The sequence below is a fragment of the Schistocerca gregaria genome, chromosome 11, assembly GCF_023897955.1.
Source record: "Schistocerca gregaria isolate iqSchGreg1 chromosome 11, iqSchGreg1.2, whole genome shotgun sequence".
NCBI classification, from domain to species: domain Eukaryota; kingdom Metazoa; phylum Arthropoda; class Insecta; order Orthoptera; family Acrididae; genus Schistocerca; species Schistocerca gregaria.
The window spans coordinates 132,876,296-132,883,433 of NC_064930.1; the positions used below are offsets into that span (position 1 = coordinate 132,876,296).

The following is a 7,138-nucleotide window of genomic DNA, read 5'->3' on the forward strand; positions in this document are numbered from 1 at the left end:
GTGTGTCGTTCCATCAATGTACATAGCAACGTTGAGATATGTATGTGTTTATGCGCAATATCGGCAAATGGAAACACGAAGAGGTAATAAGCACATGAGCGATAGAATTTATTTCACAGTCAGAAAAGTCGAGTGACAGACAAGACTGAATCACTGTAATAGAAATTATATGGAAAGCTGTGTAAAGGAAAATTTCCAGTTCTTTCGTGGATTCCAAAATTGAAGCAAATTCCGGGACATCAAGGTGACATAGTCTTATACGGATAGTATTCCATGACTAACGTAATTGGCCCACATACTGTACTGGTATACTGATAATATTACACTACTAAGGTAATTTACCTGAAATAATTTACAAACATGTTACTATAACATTCGCTACTACTCATTACGCTAATTGACCTTCAGCCATTAAGCGCAAGCGCAGATCTCAGTTATGATACGTGCGCCATCCAAAAATTTATCAAGGTGGTAACTCAACACAACTACAAACGATCATTGTGTGCAAAATAAATAGAACACCTCATAAGAAGAACATGACGGGTTTGAATCATTCCCACCGCAAAGGATGAAAAAATCAGGCTTGCACATAAGACCACTTGATAACTAACCAGAAATTCAGATTAGTTGGAGCTTCGGTGACAATCGCCTTTTTTACATTTTCCCCGTAAACTAGATAATTATGAAACGTAACAACTACTCTAAAATATCTGCAGCAACGGACTTGCCGCGGAGGTTGCATCGGTTCACGTGAGATCACCGAAGTTAAGTGCGTTGTCGGGCGTTGAAGGCACTTGGATGGGTGATCATCCAGGCCGCCTCATGATGCCAATCGAGGAGCTACTCGACCCAATAGTAGCGGCTCCGGTCAAAGAAAACCATCATAACGACCGGGAGAACAGTGTGCTGATCCCCGCCCCTCCTGTTCACATCCTCCACGGATGATGACACGGCGGTCGGATGGTGCTGTCCCAGTAGGTCACTCGTGGCCTGAAGACGGAGTACTTATAAAGCAACTACTCTCCAGTGGATGGTCGAACTACTGAGACCTTGATGCCTGGCATCAATAACAGATGGCAGCACAAGAGGTTGGCTTACGCCTACTGCCGAATTTTGCGATCTGTCGTAAGCCTGCGTAAGCACGTAGGGCCTTCCGTCTTAAGTGCAAGCATATCCATTGCGTTTTCTGCCGCGCGACTTGAGTCGAATGTTTCATTATTTCTGAAATATTATAGAAATGTTTTTCGTTGTATATCCTCACCATCGGTACTGAATTTACTGTAAAATTACTTGCTCACTTTTCGGAACTTCCGTTCATAGTAAATCGATACTATTTGAAGCCGTGGTAGACACGAGTCTAGTGTGCTTCACCTTCAGCACCTTCTGTGTCAGTCTCGGTTCCTATGTCCCTGATTTCACAACGAACAGTTCGTTGTCTACTGAGTATACTGTCTGTTGCACGACACTATCCCTCCCACGCTGCTAAATGTAGGTCGTCGGCAAAATATGACTGCAGTGGAACAAGGGCGTCTGCAGAAATTTCCACAGGAGGTGGTGGTGGCATTGTTAGTGGTGTGTGTGTGTGCGTGTGTGTGTGTGTGTGTGTGGAGGCCATTACTATGAAATTCACACAGTCCAGACCGCCAAGGAAAATAAACCTTGAGATTTGGAAAGGTTGTTGATCTTATACCGCTTATACTGCATATTTCGAAATTCCACCTCTAAGGGGGATACACAGGAAATGAAAGGATTTTTGAAACATGTAGCTATTAAGGTAATTTTGAAGCTAGGCAGACGAAAATTTGTATCTGGTTTCTAGGTCAGAAATAAAGAAATATGTGTTCCAGTATTATTGGGAATTTAACCTCTATGAGGTGAAATAGTAGGTGAACATTTTATCTTGAGATAAAAAATTATGGAAGGACTATGGAAGTATTTTTAAGGCTATATCTACGAAAATTGGTATTTGACTTCAAGGTTACAAATAAGAAAATACGTATTTTCGTGTTTTTGGAAGTTCAACCCCTAAGGGGATGAAATAGAGTGAGCTGGTGCGTTTCTGGCGCCAGTTTCCGTCGAACGATGTTTCGATCTTTGAGTCGCGGTCCAGAGGACACTGCTCGCTAACCGACTGTAGTAGTTCTCTGTGCGGCCCAACATCGGGCTTACCGCGCTTACACTGGACACAGTTGCCAACAAATCGCCTGCCATCGCCATATAGGTTGGGCCAAAACATGTGTTCCCGAACTCTGTTCAAGGTCTTGTAGAACCCCAAATGATCCCCTACCGCCGAATCGTGGAAATATCTGAGTGCCATGCTAACTCGTTCCTGTGGAATACAGACCTTCCCTTCACCACAGTTGTCTTCCCCTTTACACAAGACACCCCCCCCACCCCACCCCCCGAAGACCTCGCCATCCGCCAACTGCTGCCGAATCGGTCCCCACCCGGGGTCCTCGGCCTGTTTGCCGGCTAAGTCGCAGAAGAAGCCGGGTGTCTCGGAGAGAAGGAAATTGACCCCCAGATCCGGCTCCACGTGGCCCTTGCCTTCCCCAGACTCTGCCGCGAACATACGGATAAGAGCGTCGCCAAACCCATTGTCTCTGCCACTAATATGGCGAACCTGGAGATAAGTCTCGTCATCTTAACTTCGGTATGATTTTTAGCGATCTTATTAATCAAAGTTTAAGGGCTGGCACTGGCCAAGTAACTCACGGAGGCTCATTGGTTTCAGTCCAGTTGTATTGCTCACCTGTTCTCCAGATAAGGTTGTGTAGTTTATGTCTCAGAAAAGTGTCTGCCCTTGATGTGTGTTTTGTTAGAGATTATTGGCAGCGGTCGACGCTAGCATACTGGGAGCAGAGCACCACGGCGGCAGAGAGATATTTGAGGCCATGTCCTCTCCTTTACATCTCGGGTTATGTTGTCACTTTTGCGTGATTCCATCTTTCCGGTGCTGAACTATAGCATCCAAAGTTCAATTGCATTGCCATGTTGAGTATATTTCTATGTCATTCTCTGCCTCGTGGATCTCTTGTATTGATTTGAATCCTTGGTCTGCTCGCGTCTATCGCCAATTCACACGAAATATTGAAGCAACCTTATTTTAAGGGTATTGTCATATAGTCATGTTCTAGTTGTAATCATTCTAAGAATATTGTTGATTAATCAACTGAGTAAGTAAATTTGAAGGTCCGTTTAGTCAAAATTAAAGGACCCCCTTAATTGTTTTAGTCATTTTTATACAGTTTTGTTTAGGAAAGTTGGCAAGCCGAACGTTAAATATCTGTATTCTTACGCTTAATCTGTTTCTCCCCTGATTGCAAGTAGTGAGAGTTCTGCTATGAATTTTATGGACATTTGTGCTATTTAAGTAAAGCTTTACCTAAGTATATATACCTAGTCATATTCAAATTTCAAGTTTTACGGGTCTCGTTCCACTTAACGAAATTTATTTATTATTTGTCCAACTGATCTGGCCTTATGATTTTATAATGCTTTTGATTGTAATAAAATATGTAGCAACTACAACGGATTACTATTGTGATTTTGGTGTGTCACTACCATACCCCATATCACAGAGGATGAAATGTTTCATGAAATATATGAAAACCTGTTTTTGATACATTGAACGATTAAGAGGGTGGAATATAGGATGTAATGTTTTATGAAAGTATTTCAGTGCGAAAGAGTTTTTAAAGCGAAATCTATGAATATTGTGTTATTGAAAACTACGTGTTTCACTGTTTTTGGAACTACAACCTCCAAGAAGGTGCAATAGGGGCACAGGTTTCACTGACCCATAGCCTTCCAGCCCAACCTGCAAAGTATACGGACTTGAAATTTGATGAAGGTGTAAATCTTACGCTGAAAGCATCATTTAAGAAGAGATTGTTCGAAATTTCACTCCTATGGGGGTGAAACATGGGTTGAAAGTCTTTTTTTTTAAATATGTCCCTATGTCCCTATTGAAGCTATAACTACAAAACTACGAAAATTGACATTTGGTGTCTCAGTCAGATACAAAAAAGAAACAGGTTTTTAGCATTTTCCGAAATTCTTCCATTGGGGGATAAAATAATTAGTGAAGGTTTTTTGAAAATAAATCATTATTAAAGAACTACTGAAGCATTTTTATAGCTACATCTATGAAAATAGGTATTTGACATCTCGGTTGGATGTAAAAAAAATGTGTTTCGTTGCTTTTGGAAATTTAACTCACTAATAGAGTGAAATAGGGGATGTAATGTTTTATGAAATATTTCACTATGAAAGCATTTTTAGAATTAAATGGATGAAGATTTGAATTTGGCTCCTCGGCTCTAAATAGAAGAATACGTGTTTAATTGTTTTTGAAAACCCAACCCCTAAAGGGTGTGAGATGTTTCAGAAAATGGTTCATTATGAAAGGATTGCTAAATATATCTGACAATTCGTATTCGGCTAATATGTTACAATTTTTAAAAACTACGTGTTTTTCTGGTTTTGGAACTTCGAGCATAAGGGGATGAAAATTTTAATGAAATATTTATTGCGTTATATTAAAATATTTTAAATCTGCATCTATGAAAACCGGTATTTCACTTCTCAATTAGATATAAAGAAATATGCGTTAGGGAATGAAAGACTGTACGGAGATATCACCACAAGAATACAAACGGCTTGATTAACAAAAACCTTGGACTCCAGCTGTCAGCATTGCTTTTTGATCATTCAGTAAAAGACCATGCTTCAACGGCGCTAAGTTTAGAAAGTTTAGAAAGTGTTGCAGTTTATAAAAGACATAAAAAAACGATTAAAGAAAAAAATTCTTTGCAGACCATGAACGGTCTACGCAAGTAAAGAAGCGGATGATAAGCTAGCTCTTTATGCAAATGAGTTGGTCAGTTTAAGTTCCGAGACATGTCATGCAGCAGGAACGGAATCCTATAGTTGCTACGATTGGCTAAAGGAAAAGTTTTGCAGAATCACTCGAAATCACTTCTGCAAGTGGCTAAGAATCTCGTAATGAATAAAAATTCTGTACTGAGAATTCCAAGGTGGGAGATGCAAGATTCCTCCCCCCCCCCTTCCCCCTCCTCACAATGCTATCCTTCTTTACCTACAGCAAAAAATAAATAAATTAATTAATAAATAAAACTAGAGAAATTTCTACTGTGAAACTATTTGCATACAAGAGAACGGCCCTTGAAATTTAACTCTTCAAAGTTTTAAGCCCTGCTCATTCCGGATATTGATTAGAAAGTGTTAATCCACATGTGAAACCTGAGTATATAATCCCTGTGACATTTGATCAACGGTGTTCCATAAGGACAGGTTCTCATTCAAAACGTTCGAAAATTCAATTTCTTTGTAGTTGCATTTTTTAAAGGTGTGCTTGTCTAGACTCTTGGAACAGAAAGTTTTTTTTTTAATCCGTGCTTTACAAAAGTTTCTACAGTCCATTGTTTGAAGCAGTGTCACGGCTGCCATGAGCCGCGCGGGGTACCCGCCATGTGTCCAACGCCTTGTCACGGTTCGCGCGGCTCCCCCTGTTGGAGGTTCGAGTCCTCCCTCGGGCATGGTTGTGTGTGTGTTGTCCTTAGCATAAGTTACTGTAAGTAGTGTGTAAACATAGGGACTGATGGTTCAAATGGCTCTGAGCACTTTGGGACTTAACATCTGAGGTCATCAGTTTCCTAGAACTTAGAACGACTTAAACCTAACTAAATTAAGGACATCACACACACCCATGCTCGAGGCAGGATTTGAACCTGCGACCGTAGCGGTCGTGTGGCTCCCGACTGAAGCGCCTACAACCGCTCGGCCACATCGGCCGGTCTATCATGTATTCTAGAAGAGTTGCAAGGTCGTCAGTGGCGCCTGTTCTTTCGAGAGCAGTTACTATCTTCATATCTATGGTTAAACGTTACCCAGCCATTGACCTTCGTCTGTGCGAATGCGCACAGGTTGCCGGAACTCTTACGGGAATCGTCACCTTAGTGTGAGCCAGTAATGAGTGGATGGACAAATACCTATTAAGTACATAACGTATGCGGATTGTGGACGGTTGGGGATGTGAGTCTCACGGGAAGCGTGCGAGGGATAAATTCCTGCAGTCGTGCTGTTCATGTGTGCCCTCGATGGCTCAGATGGATTGAGCGTCTGCCTTGTAAGCAGGAGATTCTGGGTTCGAGTCCCAGTAGGGGCACACTTTTCAGCTGTCCCCATCGAAGTATATCAACAACACCTGTCGGCAGCTGAGGGTTTCAATTAATTATCAGTTGTGAAGGTGATTCGATGAACCCTTTGCCAGGCACTTAAATGTGTTTTGCAGGGTATCCATATAGATGTAGATGATAACTCGTCCCGTGTCGCACGTGCTCAAAATGATTCATACTGCAGAATGCATGCAAACATACTCACCGAAAATACGGACGAATATCAAGTGCAGGCTGCCGAGTGCTGCATATCCAGCTTTGACAGATCGGCTTTTCCTGCCAAGAAGAACAGGAAGTTGCTGTCTAGGAACAATCAGAGGTAGAGGAAGGGTTGATAAATACTCCTTGACTTGCAGACTAAACGTAAATAACGAAAATACATTTTTGGTAAAAATTGGTCAAAACATAATCGGTTGCCCTCCGTATTGGATTAGCTGTTTTGAATATTGAAAATCTGACTTCAGATTCGTTTTCAGCGACATTAAAAATATATATGTAACACTCAGTTCATGCAAATCGAAGTAATAATATAACTAAATGTTTTCCCTAAACTTTGAACACATTTTTTTCGGGTAACTATTTTCTCAGAACGGCATGCAGCATAAATTAAAAGTGGTTCGTTCTCTTAACATCTACCTCTGACCCCTAAAAGTAAACACTTTTCTTAGGAACTTATAGCTATAATATGACATTTGTTAATATTAACTAATTTTTGTGTAGGCATAAGGAGTGAAACAAACCCTCAAAAATCGAACTCAAAGTTCGAATTAGCACTGTATCGTTAAATTTAAGGTTGTTTCATTGCGGTTAGGTATACGCTCCCATAAATTTTATGTTTTATCGACTGATGTTATCCATTTTCAATTTCAGAGGAATAATGTAGTATCAACTGATGTTACCCATTTTTGAATTCAGGTAACATATGAGGTGCCACACTG

General features: G+C 40.9%; 1 non-coding gene across 1 annotated transcript; it reads left to right on the forward strand.

The window, feature by feature from the left end:
- The first annotated feature begins 6,115 nt into the window (after positions 1-6,115).
- On the forward strand, positions 6,116-6,190 carry Trnat-ugu (transfer RNA threonine (anticodon UGU)). The gene has a single exon. It is a non-coding gene; the product is annotated as a tRNA-Thr (tRNA).
- Positions 6,191-7,138: the final 948 nt, after the last annotated feature.